This window comes from Neophocaena asiaeorientalis, unplaced genomic scaffold (genome assembly GCF_003031525.2).
Source record: "Neophocaena asiaeorientalis asiaeorientalis breed wild unplaced genomic scaffold, Neophocaena_asiaeorientalis_V1.1 scaffold78, whole genome shotgun sequence".
Classification (NCBI taxonomy): domain Eukaryota; kingdom Metazoa; phylum Chordata; class Mammalia; order Artiodactyla; family Phocoenidae; genus Neophocaena; species Neophocaena asiaeorientalis.
The window spans coordinates 946,467-970,543 of NW_020175018.1; the positions used below are offsets into that span (position 1 = coordinate 946,467).

At 51.8% G+C, this 24,077-nt stretch overlaps 1 long non-coding RNA gene across 1 annotated transcript in view; it reads left to right on the top strand.

Moving 5' to 3' along the window:
• Positions 1–10,942, top strand: part of LOC112411220 (uncharacterized) — a 19,558-nt gene extending 8,616 nt beyond the window's left edge. The window contains exons 2-3 of the long non-coding RNA XR_003005583.1: positions 3,135–3,301; positions 8,973–10,942. This is a non-coding gene — a long non-coding RNA (uncharacterized LOC112411220). The remainder of the gene's footprint in view (positions 1–3,134; positions 3,302–8,972) is intronic.
• Positions 10,943–24,077: the final 13,135 nt, after the last annotated feature.

Below are 24,077 nucleotides of genomic sequence, written 5' to 3' on the forward strand. Positions count from 1 at the left end.
CACCCTCCTCTGCTTCCTCCTCATAATTTGAATTTAATTTTTAATCTACTCGGTGGTGGTCTCTCTCCCCCATGAGGGCAAGGACAAAGTCTGTTTTATTAACCATCATGTCCCCAAGGTCCAGCAGACAGCCAGACAGTTTGGAAAAACATTCATCACATGAACAAATGGAAAGGAAGTGAAGCCATTTGCCATGTCCTCACTGGGGGCGTCATCAGTTGGAGATGTGGCTCTGCCTCTCTCCAAGTTGCCACCATAAGCCCCCGTAAGCAAGCGCAGTGATCACACCACATTCTCTGCAGTGGTTCTTCCTCAGCCCCAGAGGCACGTCCTTTACGTGTGGGGCTCCGCGCCCCTCACAGGCCCTCCAGCCTCTGTTTGCATATCGCCAAAAGACAGCGAGCTCACCCCATCCGTTGCAATATTAGGCGATCCCTTTCAATGCCGTGTGACCTTCCGAATGACGAACAGGCTGTTCTTCACAAGTTCTCAAATGCTGAAGAGGAAGAATTTCTGTCACTAGCACAAGGCTTTGGACTTTGACAATGCACTTTTCTGTTCGTTCATTTATTTCCTGAGCCCTAACCACGGGCCAGGCCTGCGGTCACCAAGTAGAGAACAAAATAGCCTTGGTGGCTCAGTGATGTTTAAGGTCTGGGATGGCCTGTGAGCCACAGAACAGCGCTGGTGGTGGCAGAGGGGCACGTGCCGTAGATCTGATGCTTCTGAAACCTCGTTGTGCACGCATATCCCCCGGGGACCTTAAGATGTAGATTCTGCTCCAGCGCATCTGGCCAGAGAATCTGCATCTCTCAAGCGATGCTGCTGCTCTGATGCATGGACCACACTTTGAGTGACAGGGTGTAGACCCAACTGACAAATAAGAACGGTGAGGCCCAGAGTGAGTAAGGGACTTGCCTAGAGTCACCCAGCCCAGCAGCAGGGACTGAGGAGGGAGCGTCCGGCTCCCCCGGCCAGGGCTCTGGAATTCACGGTGCAGGCTGGACTCAGTGTGTCTTTGTGAGATGCAGCATACCTGGACTCACCCGGGCTGCCCGCCCCTGCCCATGAATAGTGGGCCTCTTTCCTTCCTGCACCAGGCTGGCGGGCGCACGCCCACAGACGCCCCCTCCCCTGCACACATACTCACACACACTCACACACCCTGGCCAGCCCGGCTGCCCTCCCTATTTGGGGAAAGTCAACAAGAGCATTTGAAAAGTCTTTCTGTGTGGAGAATCTGTTTGTATAGGGGGAGGAAATGGAGAGCTGGCCAATAGGTAGAAATATTAATGAAGCTTGTTATAAAGGGCCCATTCACGGCTCTCCGAGTAAATAGGGCTCTTGTCGGGCTGCCACGTTATCTGCCAAGTTCAAGAATGTGGTTTGAAAAAATAGAATTTAAAGGGGTGAGGTGGAGCCTTAAATGGCCAGCCTGCTGGAACTGGAGCCAACGACAGGAGGAGCCTCTGCTGAGGGGCCGGGGGCAGCGGGGCGATGTGTCTTGGGGTGAGGGGTGAGGGGCTGTCCAGGAGAAGGGCGGGCAGGAGCCGCTGGTGTGCGGAGCTCAGAGAGCATCCCACCCACCGTCCACCGTCCACCGTCCACTGGCGTGGAAGGCCTGGTGCCGTCCCTGCTTCCCGTTGGTATCTGGCCCGGGGCTTGCAGTTCTTCTGTTCGGCCCCCCACATGGTGATGCGGGTCAGGAATGGGGTGTTTTAATCCCAGCTACCTTAACTCCTCTGGGAATTTTGCCCCTTGGGGTGTTGGTAATGGGGTCTCTGAGTGGCAGGAAGAGAGCTTTTTAGTAACTTTCAGCCGTACTGCAGGACTACTCCACAAAGCACAGCCATTTTCCCCGCCCCCTAAATTCTACCTTGCAAATTGGTACCCAAACAACGTATGAGAAAGAGTATAAAAGACTCAGACCCTCAATCCACTCAGCTCACACAGGGCAAATTCTGGGCTCAGAGAAGGAGAGTGACCCACTCAAGGTCACTCGGCAAGTCTTTAGCAGAACTGGGGCTTTCTTCCACCAGTTCCATGTTGCACCAGGTCCCCAGGACTGCGGTTGGTGCCTGGCCCAGAGGAGGTACCTTGTCATTTCAAGTGCACAATGTTTTATTTTTAGCCCCTGAGTTAAAGCAACTTATAAACGAGGGTCCTGTCTTACGTCCAATTTGCCCCTGGCCAGCTGTGCGGCCTTGGGCAGATGACTTTGCCTCTCTGAGCCTCAGCTTCCCTTTCCATTGTAAAATGGGGTTATTGAGACCAACCCCTCCTGCTGAGAAGACACAAAGAGAGGATGTTGGTGCGGTGCCCGGTGCTGTGCCAGGCCCTCGGTGGGTGGCCCAGGACAGTGGCTGTGAGTGTTTCTTTTTCTGTCCCAGCCTGCGGTACACGAGTAGAGTCTCCAGGAAGACTGTTCCCTGGCCTCTAGGTTTCAGGGCATGGTTTCTTCTTGGGTCCTACAAGGCTGCCCCGTGCTGAGGGTCATAGGAAGCTGGTAAATTGGGAGTCAGGGGCTTCTGCCACGGGTGATGTTAGACAGCACAGCCACACCTGAGTGTGAACTATCGCGAGGGTCTGAGAAAAGGTCCTGCAGGAAGCCCTGGCAAGAGGCTGACCTTCCATCCCCTCTCCGAAATGGCTGCCCAGAATCCACCTCTGTCAGACAAGGGTTAACCTATGTGTGGGAGAACATTTACATTGGCTTTTCTTTACAAATAAAAGGGAGGAAATTCCTATAAAGCAAAAAGGAAATAATCAATGCAAAAACTGAATGGAAATATTTTTTTAAAGACTCTGCCAGGAGCTTGCTCTGTGACCTTGAACAGTGGGGAACTTAAGGATATTTGGAATGCAGGGAGGCAGCAACATCCCTTTAAAGGGAGGTGGTGTGGGCTACCGTCACAAGCACAAGTTTTGGGGCTCACAGCCTCAGGTTCAAACCTGGACTCTGCTCCTCATTGGCCGTGTGACCTTACACAAATGACAGACCTCTCTGGGCTTCCATTCCTTTGATCTGTACAAGAAAAGAGAAGAGAGGGTTAAAGTGTGTGAAGCCCTGGCACATCTTGGATGCTCGTTAAATGTCAATTTCCTTTCCTTTCTGGGCCTCTTGGCCAACCAAGGGGAAGCCTCTGACAGGGCTCACCAGCCAGACCTGAGGGAGACCCAGCTCTGCAGGCCTCGGCGCCCGCACAGCAGCTCAACAGCCTGATGGTATGTCTTCACAGCCCTTTACAGTTTGCAAAGCACTTGTCTACTCACCATGAGAGCCTCGCAAGCATCCTGTGAGGTGAGTAGGGCAGTGTTCACTACCCACTGGGCTGGACTGAGAGAGGGTAAAAGACTCGAGCCCAGAGCTCTTGGGCATGGCCCTAATCTCTCTTCATCTCTTCATTCCTTCAACAGATATTGGTTGAGGATTACGTGCCAGGCACTGTGCTAAGCATGAGGGATACCGTAGTGAGTAAAAATAGATGCAGATGGACGGATGGCAGTTGGATGGGTGGATGATAGATTGATGGTGGATGGATGATATTTGGATGATGGATGGATGATGGATGGATGATGGATGGGTGGTGGCTGGGTGATGGATGGATGAGTGAATGAAGGAAGAGTGGCAAGTTCCTTGAGGACAGGATCCTTGCCTCTTCTTTCCACCACTGTGTCCCCAATACCGAGGATGGTGCCTAGCACCGAGGAGGAGCTAAAACTTGTCACGTGATATCTTCTTTGGTGGTGTGGACTCAAGAAACAGGCTACACAGATTTCTAGCTGTGTGACCAAGGGGAAGTTACTTAACCTCGGGGTGCCTCAGCTTCTTTATCTGTAAAATGGGACTGACAATACTTTATAGGTTGTTGTGAGGATCAAATGAGTTAACACACGAAAAGCCCTTAGAACAGAACTGTCTGGTGCAGAGTGAGTACCATGTAAGCATCGGTCATTATTACTTTTCTGGTTTTACTCCTGAATTCCCTTCTGTCTGATAAATTCTTTGAAGGCAGGGCTCTGGGTGCCCCACCTGGGAAGCCTCCTAGTAGAAGCGTCTGTTATGCTGTGCTTCAAAGAGGGGAAGCTGTTGAGTCCAAATCAAGGTCAGAGAAGTCCAGGGTCCACACTCCACCGGGGCCAAGGGTAGAGTTGGCCCCTGGCTGAGGGGGGCAGGACGGCAGGATGGTCAGAGCTCTGGGCTGGGAGATAAAAGGTCACATGTCCATTCTGGCCCTGCCATGGCCCTCCCTCCTGGGGCCCAGCCTTCTCTGAGCCTGGGTTTCCTCTGTTAGACATCCAGGGAGATAGTCTGCTGTGAACCAGCTGAGTCTCAGACTGAGGAAACACGAATCAAGCTATCTTCAGTTCCTCATCCTCAATTTTCCTTCCTTTGAACCGATTTTTCCGAATCGGAAAACTTGAGCCTTTGCTAGCCTTGGAACACACACGCACTGTCTCGCGCAGCCGAAATTCTGTGTCAGCATCAGCTAGTGGTCGACGATGGCACCAGATGGAGGGCTCATTAATGCCACCGAGCAGGGCCCAGGGTCCCCCAGGGTCAGCTCCCCAGAGCACACAGGCTGAGTTTTCTCTCTGAGGACCGCCGACAATCCCACCTTGTCCTAGCCCTGCGATTTATAGGAGCCAGTGGTTGACACAAGTTCCCGCTCGGCGTGGGCTCGTGGGACCGTGGGCTCCACTAGACGCCAAGAGCCACAGAGAGCGCTCCCGCCCGCCTGCCCCTCACTCTGTAAGTGAGTCACTGGGCTTTGGAGTGGGCCACCCTTGGGGTGGCTCCTTGTTGGAATAAGACAGTCACCTTTGAACAGAGCAGGCAAAGATGACATGCCAAACCCTTAGCCTGGCAAAGCTTCTGCCCAGAGGGCACCAAGGTACCTCCTTCTAGCCAAGGAATTGCAGGCACTCGGGCTGGCATGGCCCTCTGGGAGCCGTGATCCCAGCTCCTCCAGATTGAGAGGGGGAGACAGAGGCTCAGCCCGAGAGGGGAGTCAATGAGGCCATGACACACAGCAAGTCAATGGCAGAGCTAGAACCCTGGAGACCAGGTTCATGGGCATCTCCTGCTCCCCTGCGGTTCTTCTGCTAAAGGAAAGGGAGCAGCTGATGGCCTCCCTGGCTGCTAAAGTTGACTCCTGGCTGGTCTTCTGGGAGCCAGGAGGGTGCCTGGACCTCTGGTTTTAGGGACAGATTCCTGGGTCTCCCAAGTTTCTAGGGAAGCCAAATTGATGCCCCTTTTGTATGACAGGAAGAGAAAGGGATATGGCATGGAAGAAAGGCCTGGGCTTTGCAGTTGGGCACACCTGGGTCCTGATCTCGGCTCTGTCAGTTACTAGCAGGATAAGCACAGGCAACTTACTCACCTCCTCTGAGCCTCAGCTTCCTCATCTACACAATGTGGTAACTTGTCACCTACACGGTGGGTCATGATGTCGAGTGTCTGGCACATCGTAGGCACTTAATAACTGGTAGCTATGGCGATAGCAATGAGTTCCGCTCCAAGTGGCTCAGGCAGCCTCAGTGGAGGGCATAACTGGGACAGGACCTGGGCTTTTCAGGTGATGGGGCACTAAGGTGATGTGCAGGCACTGGAAGACTGGAGGACTGTTCTTTCAGCACAGGCAGGAGAGCCCTGGGGCTGAAAGCCTGGGGGCCTGCCTGGGTCACCAGCCTGCAGGAGAATGAGTGCGCAAATCTCAGCGCTCTCTTGGACTCAGGCTCCCTATCTGTGCAGCGGGTGTTGGAACAGCAGACTAAGGTCGCTGCTGAAAACTCCAGGTTGGCCCAGCTGGCAGGGTGAGGACAACACCCACACTGGGCCCGCTTCCTGCCTCAATGGACTGTTGTCTGAGGAGGTAGAGACTCAACCCAGGGCATCCAAGACAGGAGGCAGGTGAGCGGGCGGGTAGGAAGGGACCGGACTAGGCTGAGCCTGGCAGAGCAGGGCTACTGTCGCAGGTCCCCGGGCTGATCATCCAAATGGCTGTGAGGGCCCAGTCTTCCTGGGCCAGGCCCAGGCACTTAGGACCAAGAGTTCTTGGCAGCAGTGTGGAGAGGGCCTCAGCCCCTCCCTCTGATGCTTAGCACCCTGGGCTGCAGCCACCCTGGCTCAGGGCTTGGACCCACTCCCCTGTGTTAGGTGCAAGCAGCCTGCAGGGTCTCCAGGAAGCAGGGGACACTCTGGGAGGCCCTAGGCCTAGGGGCCAGGCTGCCAGAGGCCTCTGTGCTGCACAGTTAAGGCCACACTGCTGCAGAGCCATCTTCCTACAGTGTAGCTCCATGTCTGCCATCTCCTCAGCTCAAAAACCCTCAATGGCTCCCCAGTGCCTGGAACCAGCTTCATATTCTGGGGTCTCTGTGGCTCATGGAAGAACTTCGAAGTGTCCCAGAAGCCTTGACCTGGGTGCCAGACATCGGGCATATACATTTGTCAGGGGAGAGTTCTGGAGTTTCATCAGATTCACATAAAAAGCCACCACCCCACGGGCTGAAGCCCAGGCTCTTGGTCAGCATTCAAAGCTCTCTCCAAGCTGGCCTCAGGTCTCAACATCTGCCCCTTCTTGTCCCTCCACTCCACTCCCCGCCCTCGCTTCCTCGTCTCCCCTCCTGGAAGTTTTCCCGGCTACTGGCCCTTCTCCCAGGCCCCACAGCATCATCGAGGCCCCCTCCCTTACAGCGGTTCTCAGAACCGTCCTCTCCTCCACCCATGGCTTTCACGGGGTTTAGACTTGGCCCCTGCCTGCCCGGACCATTGCAGTAGCCTCTTGTGTGCTTGCCCTGCCCTCCCCTCCTCCAGCCTACCTGCCAGCCCTGCTGTGTCACTCTCCTACCCAGATCCGTTCTCTGTCCCAGATGAGTTGGATGACAGGGCAGAGGGGAAATGGAGAAGGAGGAAGGGGAGGAGGGAGAGGAAGAGGAGGGAGAGGAGAAATGAGAGAGAAACAGGCAGGGAGAGAGAGAGGCCTTGCACAGGAGAGAGACATGCTGGAGAGGCAGAAACAGGGGGAGATACATGGGGAGAGACTGACAAGAGAAGAAAGGGAGGGAAACAGGATATAGAGACACAGGGAGCTATGTAGTGAGAAACAGAAAGAGACAGAGAGATGCAAAGCAAGGCCAGCAGAGACAGGGATAGAGAAATACAGAGACCGCAGCCAGAGAGGGCTGGAGCCAGGAGCCAGGCAGAGAGAGAAGGAGATTGAGCCCGGGGGTACCCTCAACCGGCGCTAGAGAAATGGCTTTCCAGTGCCTTCCATCCCTGGAGTCCTGCTTCTCCTCCCCGGCTCAGAGCAACTGACCCTCACTGGGGAGCAAAGGAGTGGGGCCTGGTACCCGATCCTGCCGCCTGGTGGCTCCCCACCCTCCCCACACTGGAGGCTCTGGCCTGGCTCCCTAAGGCACATGTAAAAGACTCCCCCATCATCACCCTCCAACCCTCTGTCCCTTAAGAAGTGACCATGGGCTGGGCTGGGGGTATCACAGAGTTTTAGAATTTAGGGACCTCCAGATTCAGAAAGTCCAACTGGCTGCCAGATAAGCTGTGTGATACTGGCCCAGGACCTTAACCTCTCTGGGCCTCTGGGGAAGTCAAAGGGCAGATTCAGTGTTGTCTGTGAGGGACATTGAGAGGGCTTGTGTTACACCCTCTCAACCCACCTGCTCCCAACTCCCTCCCAACCCCAGTCCCACTTGAGGCTGATCTTGTTTCACCGTATCTATGACCACTGCTCTGGAAGGCGGGAGAAGAAAGAGTCGGGGTGAAAGCTCTGGCCGTTTCCCTGGGGAGCACGCGGCCCCGGGCTGATCTCACATTCCAGCTTCACCTCTGCGTTGGTCTCCGCCTCAGCGTCTGAGATGGGAATTAAGTTACCTGTCGCCAGAAAGAGCCTGGTTAACTGTTCTTTGCCCAGGAGGTTGCCCTGATCCCTGCAAAGCCAGGGTCCTGTTGGGAAACTTGGCAGGAGTACGGAGGAACAGCAAAACTAATTGTAACAATGGCTAGCATCCACTGAGCTCTCACCCGCTATTCTGATTAGCATTGTCTGTCCTGGTCTCAGTCACAAGACCATGCGACATGGGTGCTCAGATTCTCCCTGCTGAGACTTAGGGAGATTGAGGCTTGGGGCCAGTAAATGGTGGTGACATTCAACTCCAGACAGCCAGACTTCAGAGCACTCTTATCCCTTTAAAGGGCATGAAAAGAGCGATGCCCAAGCAACACTGCTATGGGCCCAGCCCAGGGCTGGGGACCAGGAGGCAGTCCCACCTTTAAGTGCTCACCACCCAATGAGAGCAAAGACAGTTACCCAATGGGCAGAGGACTTGCCCCTTAATGAGCACCTACTACATGCCAGCCTCTGTGGAACGCAGCTCAAGTACAGGCTCGGCACGTTGCCTGGGTTTGGATTCGTGATATACGACTTATCAGCTGTGTGACCTTTGGCAAGTTACTTAACCTCTCTGTGCCTCAGTTTCCTCATCTGTAAAATGTTTCCTTGAGTTGTTGTGAGGATGAAACATACTGATTCTTAGAGGGGTCTCAGAGCCGTACCTGGCATGTGCTGAGGGCTTAGGCCTGTTACCCACCATCTTCTTCACCACCATCACCATCTTCTCTATCAGCACTTTTTGGAGACCATCCTGTTCAATCATCCCAGTAATTCTGTAAGGTTGGCATGACTATCCCCATCTTATAGATGAGGAAACTGAGGCCCAGAAAGGTGATATGACTTGCAGTAAATTAGTAAGAGTCTGAACTAAGATTTGAACCCAAGACCGTAGAAACATGGCCTGTGTTTTTAACCATCTTGTGTGTCAGAGAAAAAACTCTTCCTTTCTTTTTCTCTTTTCCTCCCTTCCATCCTTCCTTCCTTCCTTCCTCCGTCCCTCCCTCCCTCCCTTTCTTTTCTCTCCCTCTCCCTCTCTCTCTTTCTTTCTTTCCTTTATTCAAGGAATATTTATTGAGCATCTTCTACATGCCAAGTCCTGTGCTGGGGCTGGAATTCCTGGGCTGACCCCGGAGACCAGAGAAATGTTTTCTGCTCCATTCTGACTGGCTGGACCTGGGCCTCCTTCCACCTCCCTGGCTGCAGCTGCAAAGGGAAGAAAGCTTTGATTGGGCCCTGAAAGGTGGGCGGGGGACAGGCATGGGAGGTATCGGTTGGGAGGCAGGCTCCCTGCCTGTGACACACAGCCTCCCTCTGTGTCCCACCGGCTGTGTTTACCTTCATGAGAAAGTGCACTTGTCCAGCCCTGGGTTAATGAGGTAAGACTTCATCTAGTGGATCCTGTGGAAGGATGTCTGGGAGGAAAGGGATGGGCAACAGGGGGCACAGAAAGAGAAGACTCAAGGCCCAGGAAGCAGACGCCTTTACCAAGGTCTGCTTTTGCCTGTGGGGGTCCCTGGGGGGCCGGAGTGAGAGGAGCCTGGACCAGTCCTCAGTCCTCTGCAAGGTGGGGTGGGAGCATGTAAGAGGGGTTGCCAAGTCCTCCAACGTGGGTCATCTCAGCCCCAATCATCAGCCCTCTGCTCACATATCCCTTCCTTCTAGAACCTTCTCAGACTGGTTCCAGGGCCCTCAACTGGGTTCCCACAGCCCCTTGAGCCCCTACTGATCGCTTGTCACACGGACCAGAACTGCCCGGTTATTTCCCTGCCCCATTCTCACCTCTGGGCTTTGGTGCTTCTGTTTCCTCTCCTTGGAACTCCCTGTTTAGCTCCCTCACCTCATCCAGGCTCTCTTCAAATGTCACCTCCTCAGAAGGGCCTTCCCTGACCACCCTATCTAAACTAGGCTTGTGGTGATTTTAAAAACATGGCTGCAAATTTTCTGACCCTCTTCCTAGCAAGAGGTGGGGTCTCTGTCCCTTCTCTTTGATTCTGGGTGGGCTTGGGACTGCTTTGACCCATAGTGTACGGTGGAAGTGACACAGTGGGACTTCAGAGGCTAGGCTGTGAAAGGCCATGGAGCTTCTGCCTTTTTGCTGGAACGCTTGTTCTTAGAGCCTTGAATCACCATGGGAAGTGCCACCACTCTGAGGCCACCATGCTGTGAGGAAAGCCAAGCCACATGGAGAGGTCATATGGGGGTGATCTGGTCAACTGTCCTGGCTGAGCCCACTTTCTAGTTACCTAAAGCCAAGACACCAGACATGTTATATTAGCTTCTAATTGCTACTGTGTTTTCAAATTACCTCCAACTCAGTGGCTGACGATAATGCAAATTTGTTCTCTTAACACTTCTGGAGGTCAGGTCTCAAATGGATCTCACTGCGCTAAAATCAACCTGCTGTCTGGGCTGCGTTCCTTCTGGAGGCTCTGGGGGAAATCCTTGCCTTTTTTCAGCTTCTAGAGGCCGCCTGCATTCCTTGACTCATGGCCCCTCTTCCACCTTCAAAGCTAACAGAGTAGCATCTTCTAACCTCTCTGACTATGGCCCCTGCTTCCTTTGTCACATTTCTTTCTCTGACTTTCTTGCCTCCCTCTTTCCCTTATAAAGACTCTTACTATTCCGTTGGCCCTGTCTGAGTAACCAAGGATACTCTCACCCCTTCAAAATCCTGAATTTAATCACATCTTCAGAGCCTTTTTACCACGTAAGGTAGCATACTCACTGGCTCCAGGCATTAGGACATGCCACATCTTTGGTTGGGGGCAACGGGCACTCTTGTGCCTACCACACGCATGAACGGAGATGCTTCCAGATGAGTCCAGCCCCCACCTGCTCACACCCCCCCACGGCCATTTGAGTCTTCCCAGCCGAGGCCCCAGACCTCAAGGAGCTGAGACAAGCCCTCCCCGCTGTGCTCGGCCCAAATTCCTGACCCACAGAATCTGTGAGCATAAAAATGGTTGTTGTGTGAACCACCGAGCTTGCGATTGTCTTTTACACAGCAATGGGTAACATTGTTTTCATCGCATTCAAACCACTTAGCCTGCTTTGGTTTTTTTCACAGTACTTATAAAATTAGCTTATACGTTCACGGGTTTCCTGATCTATTTTCTGTCTCCCCTAACTGGAACATAAGAGCAGGGGAATTAATACTTGTTGCTATGTCCCCAACACCCAACCATGCCTACCAGATGCTTGTTCAACAAATTCATGTCACCCCCATCAGACTGTAAGATCCCTGAGGTTAAAAACCAGTCTGTCTTGACAAACACTGGTTTCCCGGAACCCCAGCTGGGTCCCAACACAGCGGAGGGGCTCAGTACGCGTTGAACAAGTGACTCTCTCTTCTCCATCTAACTCCTTCCTCCTCGAGAATCGTGAAGTCAGAGGGAGTTTGGAAGGCACCTCTGAGTTCCTCTTCCTGGGGCTCACAGACTCAATTGCCTACAGCGGCCAGATGGGAACGTATGTAAACTGGGCCAGTTGAAGCGTAAGGCAGTTGGGAGTGCTGAGGCCTGTGGCCGTCTGGAAATTGCCCTACCACCCAAGGCATTTTTTTAGAAGATGGACACATGAATAACCAATCAAAACATGTCTCATCTTGTTATTTCCTCCCCCTCTCTAGTCCTCCCTCCACCCCCTGCCCTTCCTTGCCCTGCCCTGTGCCCCAGGAGGCTCATCTCTACATGCTGCAAGCCTCACCTTGGCTCCCTGGCCCCCTAACTTCTGAATGGGTTTGCTTTGTGGGGACACCGCTATCGGAGGGCAGGAGGGGAGAGAGGCTGGGGTATTTGCAACCTCTCTGCCCTGAGCTACTGTAGCTTTGCGATGGCTGCTTTCCTAAGGCTGCACCTCCTGCCCAGCTCCCCTAACCCATTCCCTCCCCTTGCCCCTTCAGGCTGGGATGGCAAGAGCTTCTCACTGCCCCCGGGTCTTCACCAGCCCCGGCTGATTCCCACAACCCTGCCCAGTCTTCTGTGGATGCCTTGTTTTGAATATTTCCAAGGAGGAGTTCCATTCTAATTTTTTTTTTTTTTTATCACTGTCACTAGCAGTGGTTATCACTAGTTATCAGCTAGTCTTTTTGCCTGGAGCGTTGAAGGCTGTCTCAGTTGACCCCTTTAGCAATGTGCACTGCCTCCTGCCAGGATCCTGAGTGTGACAACATCTGTAGACCTCACTTGGCCCTGGATTCTGATCCAGTCTCCCAACCGGGCCAGAAGTTTCCCCTCAAGCCCCTGCCAAAGAGTCACTGATTTCTGCTTGCACTGCCCCTCACCTCCGCCAGGCCTGGCTGATTACCACCCCCCATCTTTATCCGTACGTAGTTTGAAACTCAAGTTCCTTTTCCGTGTGGGGTGAAATCTCCCTCTGGAGCTTTTCTCAAGGCCACCCAGACCACATGGACTGTTGTACAGGACAGCCCTTCAAGTGGCTGTCCCCCACACTGAGATGACTCTGCTTCAGGTCAAACTCCCCTGGTACTTCTCCTGGGCCTCAGAGGACCTCCCGTCTCTCCCCTGTCCCCATTCCCACCTATGCCCCAACCAAACATACAACATAGAAATCTGTTGATTTTGTTCCTGGATGTTGGAGGCCAATAAGAGGATGAAACATGTCCCCCCTTGGGCTGGATTGGATTTTTTGGTAACAATAACTGAGTCACATTTCCATTAACAGACAGATTTAAGGAGCTTTGGAGACAATTTTCTCATACACTTGGCTTTCATCGATGGTGGTCAGTAAAGTTCCCCATATCCTGATCTTCTTTACATATTCCCCCAAGGTCAAGGGCAAGGCTGCCAGGATTCTATCGTTGTTCATGTCGTTCCGCCATGGCCCAGCCAAAGTTGGGGGGAGTACAGCTCTGGACGCTGGTACCCTTTCTGGGTACCCAGAAGTCTCTATCCCTCTCTGAGCCTCTTTTTCTTCTTTTGAAATATCAGGCATTTAGATTGGGTGGTTTGAAAAAAAAACCAAAGTCTGGCATCCTCTGTATCTGGGCCTTCTTTCCCACAGCACTTTATCCCAGTGGTAAGGGCCCCTTCACATGTGCAATGATCTGACTAATGCCATCTCCCTAGTAGGCTGTGGGCTCCACCAGAGTAGATACCTTTGTGTATCGCCTGACAATAGTAGGTACTCAGTAAATGTTGGTTACATGAATGACTGCCTGGTTAAATTTTAAAATACCATCTTCAGTTCAGCGTGTGGAGAGTGTAGCTCAGCTCCACAGATCACCTGGGAACTCCATGGTGGCCCCCAGCCCCAAATGAAACACTGAAGAGCTTCCTTGAAAAATTAAAAAAAAAAAAAAAAAAAAAAAGGAGTATTCTTTTTTCCTTGCGGCTCACCTGGCTGCCAGGCCCCCTTAAATGCCCCAGGAATATTCCCCCGAGACTGCCCTGCTGGAACAGCCCAGCACTCTGTAAGCAGCTGCCTCGGGTTGCCTTTTTTTCCTGCTGCCTCCTAATATTAACCTGGCGCTGGGTCTCCAGCCCCCACGCAGTGATGGGAGGCCCTGGATGGAGCCAGAAAACAGATCCATCTGGAAATAGAAAAATAATGCCAACACTAGCGGTTTTGTCTGGCCTCCCCAGTGGGGTGTGGAGCAGGCCCATGAAAGGGGCTTTGAGGGCCGGTGGGCGGGTGAGGGCCGTGGAAGGGAGCGCCTGTGTACCCAGCATCAGCTGGGTACCTGTGCCCAGGCCCCCAGGGCAAGGGACAAATCCGCAGGGATCAGGGGCTGTGTCACAGCTGACTCTGGGACCAACCAGGACTCCACAGTGTTCCAGCCCGACCTTGAGTCTGCATGACCTTGAGTGAATTGCTCGGCCTTTCTAGGCCACATTGCCCCCGTGTTTCAAGTGGGGATAATAAGATCTATGCCTAGGAATTGATCCCATGGCCAGAGCGCCCAGCCCAGTGCCTAGAGTAGAGAAAGGGCTGAAAAAATAGCTCCAGCGGTGACTGTCATTTCTGACTTCAGACCTTGGGTGAGCCCACTGTGCCTCTGTCTTCCCATCTGGGCGGTGGGCCGTGACCCAGGGTCCTGTGGCCCTGGAAGCCAGTGAGGCGAGGTGCAGCAGCCATCTGCCCCAGGACAGAAGGAGGCACCTCCCTCCCGCAGGGAGCCCACCTGCGCGCACAGCGCCTGCGCACACAACTCAGGAGTGGCTGGAAGCTCCCCACGGCCCGTCGCCAGCTTCCTGGGAGAGCCCGTGAGCGTCCCTGGGCCTCTGCTTGCACTGCTTACTCTTTCCATGATTCGGGAGACTGGATATTGGCTGCAAGGTGCTGCTCTCAGAGACTCAAAGGGCCTGGGATGGGGGCAGAGAGAGCCCCAGGCTGGTCCCCAGCAGCGCCTGCTGCTGGCTTAACCTGTAGGGGGCTGTGAGACCAGGAGCCCCAGGTCTGGGTTTATTTTCCCATGCTTGGTGTGTTCTTAGGCAAGTTATGTCTTTCCTTGTTGATGTTTCCCCTTCAATCACTCACTCACTCACTCACTCATTCATTCATTCAGCAAACATGTATGAAGTATCACCTCGATTCCAGGCTCTGTTCTTGTCATTAGAAAGATCAATAAATGACAAAGTATCTGTCCTTCTTGGGGGCAGGAGGAGGGGAGGACAGCACTGGAGGGGAAGCAAGCTGGGGTATGAGGAGGAGGTGAGAGCGTAGGTTTGGACAGACTGAGTTTGCAGTATCCATGGGACCTCCAGGGAGTTGGCTAGATGGGCATGAAGCTCACGGGAGCCATTTGTGCTAGAAACAGAGCACTGAAGAGAGGAAGGACCTGCCTGGCCTCAGTCTCCCCACTTACCCACAGTCCTCTGCGCTGGTGATGATGATGATGATGGTAGTGGTGACGAGCATTTATTAAGGGCTGACTCAGTGCCAGGCAGGCCGCATATCAAGTGATTTGTGTATTGCCTTTCATTTCATTATCAGAACAACTCTGAGGGGTGAATCTGATTACCTCTATTTTCAGAAAGAATTGAAGCTGAGAGGTGAGTGTCTTTGGCAAGGTTCCCTAGAAACAGAGCCTGAGACGGAGAGACCAGATGTGTGGTTTAGTGATAAAACCGGGAAGGGAGGGAGGGCAGCCAGGGGGAGCGGGATGGGGAAGGGAAGGAGTGAGGATGTGGGTTCTGCAGTGCAGACGGCACGACGGGCACCGGCGGGCTTTTGTACCAGCATCTCAAGGAGGCCACTGACGCGCGTTACTTGGGCTGGGTGCACAGCAGGCAAAGGGAGCAGCCTGTAGTGACGTCATCCGAGCTCACCAGGCTGCAGCATCTGGGGGCTTCTGAGGGGCTTCTGGGGGTCACCAGGGGTCTGGCTGAGTGGGAAGGGCCCTCCTGGCTAGAGGCTGAGCCTGTGTCTTCCAGCTCCTCTCCTGGCCCGTCCTTGGTGTGTGTGACGGTGTGTGTGCTGTGTGTGACCATGTGTGTGCACGTGTGTGTTCTCCTCTCTCTCCTTGGCCCATTTCTCCTTCAATTTCTCTGCCTGTATCTCAGAATCTCTGACCCCTCTCTTGCTCTCTTCCTGTGATGTTTCTTTCCTCCTTTTTTGTTTTTTCGGCCGTGCCGTGCATCATGCGGGATCTTGGTTCCCTGACCCGTGATTGAACCCGTGTCCCCTGCATTGGGAGCTTGGAGTCTTAGTCACTGGGCCACCAGGGAAGTCTCTCTCCTCCATTTAAGACATATATTTCTCCCGGTGCCATCTGTCCTGTTCTTCTTCTGTCCTCTCTCTTCTTGTACATGGCTCTGTCTTCTCTCTCTCCACTTCTCTTTATGTTTCCAGTTTCCTTTCTGTCTGCCTCTCTGAATTCTGTCTCTCTTTGTCTTTTCCTGCCTCCATCTCTGTCTCTCTGCCTCTTTCTCTCCTGTTCTGCCCATGGCTGGGCCTGATACCGAGGGGCTGAGAACTAGGGGTGCCTGCATCACTTCTCCATCGGCTTTTCTCTTTTCTTTTCTTTGGTATTTTCTCCTCTCTTCGGTTTCTTTTTCTCTTTTTTCTTCTTTCTTTCTCTTTTCTTTCTGTGAGTTTGGTTTTTAAGATCCCACATAAACATGAGGTCATACAGTATTTGTCTTTCTCTGTCTAACCTATTTCACTTAATGCCCTCAAGGTTTATCCATGTTGTCGCCAATGGCAGGATTTCCTTCTTTTTTATGACTGAATAATATTCCACGGTACATATAGAGATGCAACCACTTCTGATTGGCTTGTGTTCCACCCCATCCCCAGCCGTCCTTGAGCTGTGATTCCGGGCCAGAGCCCACGCAAACAGCAGCCTTTGGCCAGCTCTGTTCAAGATGGTGGGAGGGGCTCCATGGAGAACAAAGACAAGGATGATGCTAGACCCCCAGTTGGAGATATGTGGTCATCAGCACCAGGGAATCAGGACCTGGCTCTATAGGAGGGGAAGCCCAGTGCTTGTATTTTCAGATCGAGAACCAAGGCCTGGAGGAGGTGGGTGGAGGGCTTCGGGGAATTGGTGGACAGACTTGTTCAAGGTCTCATAGTGAATTTGGTAGGTTCAAGGCCAGAAAGGGCTCTGGGACTCCAAGCCCGGTGCTTTTTGCACAGCTGCCAGAGGCCTCCTCATAAGTGCGGCTGTTCTCTCTCCCTAGCAGCTCTCAAGACCCTTCCCAGGGCTGCAGGCAGGGCCAGGGAAGCATTGAGCCAATCAGGCCTCTCCCAAATACCCCACCCCTTTCCAAACCCCTCCCTCTCAACATAGCCGCTCCAGCCGAGCTTTAATTTCCAAGACCTCACCTCCTTGCCAACCCCACAAACCGTACCCGTGCCGTGACCCATTCCTCTGGGGTTCTGCTCTTATCTTTGTTAGCAAGGAGCCAGCCAGCTGCTCCAATAAATCTTCTAAGGTCAAGTGTGAATAAGTGTGCATGGGACGATGAGCTTGTGAGGTACTAATTGGTGCTGTGATCTGTGTGCTTCTTCCTTCATCCCCGGTTCAAGCAGCTGGTCAGTCCTCAAGATGCTCTGGTGGCTGGAGTTTTGGGAGAGCCGAACGCTGGGGCTGCTTGATGTAAAGTCTTGTGTGAGCTCAGAGAGGAGATAAGGGTCCCAGATGGGAAGGGAAGAGGCGAGGAGGAGGAGAAAGTTGGCATTGGTGGGTCCTCGGGTTGGTGGGAAACAGATAAAGCCTCAGAGGGGATGCTCCACGGTGTCCCTAGGAAGACTGGATGCAACACATTGGTTTCTTAGCTTCCTATGTCCAGAACCTGCCACCAGGTCACTGGACGTAAAGGGACATCTGGCACAGACAGTGTGCGCCTCAGTGGCCACAGATGGGAGCAGAAGGACAGAGAGATCTCCCAAAATGTATTACTCTGCATAAGACCCCAGGACCTTTGCATGACCAGAACCAGGATAGGGGGATGTAAAGGAGCCCAGTAATGACCAACACTGAATTTCCTGCCAGCACGGTGATGCACGGACTCAAGGTTGGAATTTAGTTTATTCAAAGAAAATAAAGGAAGGCCATATTTCTTGTACCCTGTGTTGTGGACTGACATTTAGCCTTTGTGAAAGAAGAATGAAGGATCCCTCTCTCCCCTCCAGCTAACACAGTCTATCCAGAGACCTCTGTCTAAAGGAGCATCTCCTACAGATGGGGTTTCCAACAAGGGTAGGCCGCGGAAGGGCATATTTTGAGGCTGACAGAGTCTCTGAATCACCCAGATATGGATGAAGCAAGCTATGACTGGGTCCAGGGACAATCCCACCTTCTCTGGTTTCTGAGTCACTGGGGAGCACACTGCCTGAGGAAACAGTTACTGCTTCTCTTTCTCTCTGTCCTGTGGGAATGGATGCTGATGGAGGAGACCAGGGCATTGGCTGCCACAGCAGCTTCCTTGTCCACACCTGGTGATGTGGGCTGGGTGGGGCTGGGTGGGATTAAGTAGGGGCCAAGTAGGGAGTTGGCTAGGAGAAGGTCAGAAGGCAGGCCAGGCTCTGGAAGCCTCGGGGCCAGGAATGCTGCCCATCACAGAAAGAGGAGAGGTCAGGCAGCCACACAGGTTGCCTTTGAGCATAATCCGGGCTGGGACTGAATGCCCCCTTGTGTGAGGTCCTTTTCTACGCTGAAGTAGGTCACAGAGTTGAAGAATCACAGAAATCTTAGCCTCAGAAGCGTGGAATCATAGAAGCCAAAAGGCAGTGCCAAGTAGGATTCCAGGATTTTAGAGCCTCAGAGCCCTGGCATCAAAAGGCATGAGAAGTCTAACGCTTTGGGCATGAAATTTTATGGCTCAAGTGATCTAGGAACCACAGAACCTCGCACTTGGATGACCCTTGGAGGTTCTCATGTCTGATATACTCCCCCGTGCAGCGTTCCCTTCTAGAAAGTTCTAGAAGGTAGCAGTCTTCTTCAGATAGGCAAGGAGGTGACAGCAAGGCAGGACGGGACACAGGAGGTTTCCGTGTGGGATGGTTTTAGGAGTTCTGGGTTGGAATTCCTGACCCAGAATGTCTGTGTCAGTGGCTATCGCAGAGTCTGAAATTGCACCATTATCCATTCTTTCTCTGGACCTAGAAAGTCCTTTGGACTCCAAGGATCTGTTTTGCTGTAAACCACTTCTCGGATCAGAACTGCCTCTCAGGACCTCCTCTACATGGGCTCTGATGAGCGAGGCAACTCTAGATCCGGATGGGGCCCTCCCCCCCAGAGGACCACCTCTGGGTCCTCCTTTTCTTTACATCGACCACCCAGCTCCCAGCAGGAAGCCAGAGGCTGGGAGAGGCGATTCCAGCAGTCCTGAGGCTGGCCACGGTGTACAGTGCGGTCCCGCCTCTAATCCCACCACCTCCTGGGGGCAGGCGACATGGGCAGCAGCCTATAATTTGGGGGTGGGAGATGGGACGCCCAGGTCAGCTTCGACCAGGGGGTCCCCAGAGGAAGGGAGTGGTCCAGGGGTTTGGAGAATCAAAGCCTTCCTCTCAGCTCCCTTGGTGACCATGAAGATAAAAATATTTATGGACAATTTTCCTCTCTCTGGGGACGGCCGGGCACAGAACAAGGCTGTTTTTTTCCTTGGCTGTGGCTGACCTCTCAGGATGGAGGGAGCTCAGACAAACACAGGTTGTTTATGGGGTCTGCAGCAGCCCCAGAGACACACGCTGCACACAGTTTCCCCTTTTCAGCTTCTGGCAAGTTGCCCAGAGGAACAAGGGTGGGTTTCTGTCTTCTGTTAGCTTAGTTCTTGGTGGGGCTGGAGGGACTTTTTTTTTTTTCCCTGAGAGATGGGGTGAGTGCGTTATGGTGAATAACATGTTTCCCATAATTTGCCTTTTGAAAACACAAGGAAATTTGCATATGTGGCTGCAACAGCCTGGACAGAGAGCCTTCTGGTCCTTCCTTTCCCCACCGTGTCAGGCTGCTCAAACTCAATAAACACTTGTTGACTGAATGAATGAGTCATAGAAATGGCAAGCCAGAGCTGGAAGGAAGGCCCCCTGGAGATCCTCTGGGCCAAACTGCTCAGGTTTCAAGCAGGGAAACTGAGGCCCAAAGAGGGGGAAGTGATGGAGGCTGCCTACAGTGGTAGATTTCACAGCTTACGATGATGACAATAATAACAATAATTATTTTTATTATAAATCTTTTCTGGGCGTTGGGTGTTTTCCAATTTACCAAAAGCTTTTCCATTGGCCAGACTCCCAGCAAGACTGTGGAGGAGGCAAGAAAAAGATTAGAATTCTCTGTGTCATGGACCAGAGAAAAGAAGTTCAAAGCTATCAAGCGACTTACCCACTCATCCAGAAAGGGGTGAGGTGGAGTTCAGGAACAATTTCAGGCTTTTTTTTCCATTTGGGTGTGAAATCCACCCCAGACTCAGCCTGACATTAAATCCCAGCTCTGCCACATGGGAGCTGTTGAAACAGCTCACTGCACCCATCCAAGCCTCAGTTTCCCCATCTGTAATTTGGGGCTTGCACTCTCGAGAACGGCACCAGAGAATGGATACAAAGCCACCTTGGAGATTGTTAAGCAAACGGGAGGTCCCATTGCTAGAATTATGATGTGTCAGTGGCTCCTTCCATCCATCCAAGGGAGACAGCATTCTGATTCCAGCTCTTGAGATAAAAATAGCTTTAAGGGGAGGGGAGCAGCTCCCCAGGATATCTGGGCAGGATAAAAATAACCCTCAAGAACAGCTGGCTCCTTTTCTTCACTTTGGTATTCACCCACAGTCTTCTGATCTCTTATTCAGTTTCCCAAGTCGACCTACCATCCTAGGCAAACAATCCTCCTTGTTCTGGGGCCAGGCGGTGGCAAATATAGTCCAGGCTCTGGGAGTAGAGGCTTTGGAAGCAAGAGATATGGGTCCCATCCCACTTCTGTTTACTACTCTCTGTGTGGTTCCAAGCAAGTCGTTCTCAGAGTCCCATTCTTCCTCCGTACAGTGCTGTCCAATAGCACTTACTCCAAGGATGGAAATGTTCTATGTCTGCACTGTCCAATGCAGTAGCCACTAGCTGCACGTGGCTTTTGAACCCTTGCATGACTGTCAATTTTCCCCTCTATGTCTGTTAGTATTTGTTTTATCCATTTCGGTGCTCTTATATTGGGTGCATGCGTGTTAATGAGTGTAATATTCTCTTCTTAAATTGAGCCCATCATCATTATATAGTGTCCTTCTTTGTCTTTCTTTACAGACTTTGTTTAAAAGTCTATTTTGTCTGGTGTGAGTATTGCTACCCCCACTTTCTTGTCATTTCCATTTGCATGAAATATCTTTTTCCATCCCCTTACTTTCAATCTATGTGTGTTTTTCGCCCTAAAGTGAATCCCTTGTAGGTAGCATATTGTAGATTCTTGTTTTTTTTATCCAATCTGCCACTCTGTGTCTTTTGATTGGAGCACTTGCCCGATGAACACTTGAAATGTGGCTAGCATGACTAAGAAACTTAACTTTTATTTTTTAATTTTAAGGAATTTAAATTTAAATAGCCACATGTGGCTAGTGAGTACGATATTGGCCAACGCAGGCTTTTAAATGGAGATGGGATGAGCACCTGCCCCGAGTCCTGTGGTAAGGATTGATAGCATGTATGTAGAGCCTGGCACGGAAGAGATGCTCACTGCTTGTTTACACCTCCCTCTCCCCCACCCCCTTGAAATGTGGATTTTTACAAGTGTCTTGAAGCTGAAGAATCCCCCTTTGGGAACATGCAGCTCCTCTTTGAAGACTGGTGGAGAGGTGAATGGAATGGTGGGAGGAAAGGGGCTTCTGTGCTGGGTGGGCTGGGAGAGCAGGAAGCATGTCCAAAGCAGATGACAAGGCCAGGTCAGAGTTAAGGACAAAAATGGCTGCACCTGCCCATTTCTACCTCCACTTTTTTACTTTCATGGGCACCAGTACTCAAAAGGGGTCTATCTTAGAAATTCCTTTTCTTTGCATAGACGTGATTCAGATCATGGACTCTAGAATCAGATGGTTCCTAGGTTAGAATTTCAGCTCTATCAGTTACTAGCTGTGTGACCTTGGGCAAGTTGCCAGCCTCTGTTTCCCATCTGTAAAATGAGTAGAATAATTCCTACCTCTGAGCGCTTTGTGAGCAGTCAGTGAGCTAATGTGTGCAAAGCTCTGTGCAGTGGGTCCAGCACATAACAAGTGCTTAAGAAACAGAAGCCATGGCCAATTTTGCAGAAATAAAGCCCTTTAACTCCCACCCCAACTGGAGTCCAGTGAGGTGCCTGAGAAGCCAATGATGGGGTATCTCCAGAAGACCTCTTTTTGGGTGGTCGTCACGGTGAAGAAGGGACCAGGCACAGGAACAAGTCCTTGTACCCTCAGATGGCAGATAACCCAGCAAACTGAGCTGGAAGCCATCCTGAAGCATCTAGCATTTCTGTTGATCCTGCCAAATGGCAGTCTCCTGGGACCCAACCAGAGATGGGAACTCTGCTACCTCTTGAGGTAGGTGATACAAACTGATAGAAAGTCTTTCCTGGGATCCAAGGGACGCCTGTCTTTCTGTGATGTCCTGCCCTTGGTTTTCGTACAGTCTCCACTTTCCAAATTCAACTTCCTTCCATTGCTGCCTCAGGTGGGAAGTGTCTGCTGACTGGTCCTAGTGAAAATACCCAGCGCAGGGGCTGGCTCACCCGGGTCAAGGACAGGCTTAATCTTTGTTGAGCTGGAGGAGCTGAAACTCAAAAGCTCCAAACCTGCCCCCAGTTAAGAACAGATGATGTCTTTCATCAGCGTGTCTTATTTTGTGGACAAAGGAACCGAGGGGGTGTTGTTTTATCCATCTGTTCATCCACTCCCTCGCTGAAAAATAATTATTGAGCACCTACTGTGTGCCAAGGAACACAGAAATAAATTCCTGTCCCCTAGGTTTATAAGCTGGAAGGGAGACAACTGTATCAACGGTGATTATAACGGTGTGGTATGGGCTATCATGTCAGGGATGGAACCAGGGTGAGGTGAGTAGAGCACTTATCTGAGGAACAAAATTTAATGCAATGCCAAAAAACTCAGTCATCAAGATAAATAATATTTTACTGTCATATTTTATTTTATTATTATTATTTTTTTGGCCTTGCCGTGAGGCTCACGGGATCTTAGTTCCCCGACCAGGGATTGAACCCAGGCCACGGCAGTGAAAGGGCCGAGTCCTAACCACTGGACCACCAGTGAATTTCCTGTAATTTTTTTTTTTTTGGTATGCGGGCCTCTCACTGTTGTGACCTCTCCCGTTGCGGAGCACAGGCTCCGGACCTGCAGGCTCAGCGGCTGTGGCTCACGGGCCCTGCCGCCCCGCGGCATATGGGATCTTCCCAGACTGGGGCACGAACCCGCATCCCCTGCATCAGCAGGCGGACTCTCAACCACTGCGTCACCAGAGAAGCCCCCCTTTAATATTTTAAAAAATCAAAATGAATGCAAAAAAATCATGATGAACAAAAGATAAAACTTTTAAATGAAGGCAGGATCAAAATGACTGATTTTTCCTTTTGCCTCAGGCTGTAATGTGGCTTGGCTCTGCACTGTGTTATGGGGGATGTCGGAGGGCTGCTGTGGGACAGAAAAGGCAGGCCGGTGATCCAGCCAGTGACGTGCTGGAATGAACTCATATCGGCTTCCCAACCCTGCACTCAGAATCTGCCAGAGGCTAAGGATCCGGGTTTTCCCCTCCCTTTCTGGAGAGCCGATGGTTAACTGTCTGCCAGCAACCCACTATATCCAGCCTGCGTTGGGGTGGGGGTGGGCCTTTAAGAAAATTTTCCCAGAAAAGGAGATACCTTCCAAATTTTGCAGGATAAGAATCTAGAAAGGGAGAGAAAGGACATCCCTCTAAAGAAGGAACTCCATATGTAAAGCACCAGAGGAGTGGGGGAGAAATGTGTATGTTTTTAGGAAACCGCAAGGAGCACAGTGTAGTTGGAAGAGGTGATGCTGCAGAAGAAGGAAATTTCAAGAAGGCAGAGAAGGTCACAGCACCAAGTGATGCCGCAGGATTGAGCAAGACCTGGGATGGTGCTGGGGGAGGAGACTGCAGATCCAGGGGAAGAGGAGAATGCTTCCTACTTCTGCAGTGTCCAGACTACCAGCCCAAGCAGGAGACCTCAGGGGTGAGCTAATAAATAACAAGATCTCTGGGGAAAAAAAGCCCTGATTCATTACACTGGCCAATTTCAGAGGGGTAAGTACTCCCACCCTGGCCAAGCTGCCAGTGTGTGTCACTGAATGTCGAGTTAAGCAGAGATGCTCGATAGCACATCATTACGTAGTATGTCCACCCTCCACTTACAACAGGTGTCAATAATTTCAAGAACACAGATAAGAGTAAAATGCACTAAGATAACTAGAAAGAGATGAGTTTTGAGTGTTGCTTACTTTGTTTTTAATATAATTTGCTTTCAAAATTTTAAGTTTATGCAATTTACTTCTTAATAAGAGCCTGACAGCAGCTCACAAACTTCCTGAAAAATTAACCAGCTGCTCTCCTGAGCCAGTCTGAGTAGGCATGAGCCGGCTCCAGCGCACCAGTGGGAGAAGAGATTTTGGTCCTTACTTGCCGCGTTTCCATGGTGGGGAGGTGCTTTCTGACTCCCTGGGCTTCATTTTCCCCACTTGAGAGACTGGATCGGCTTTATCTTGAAGTGCTCCTTGCCCT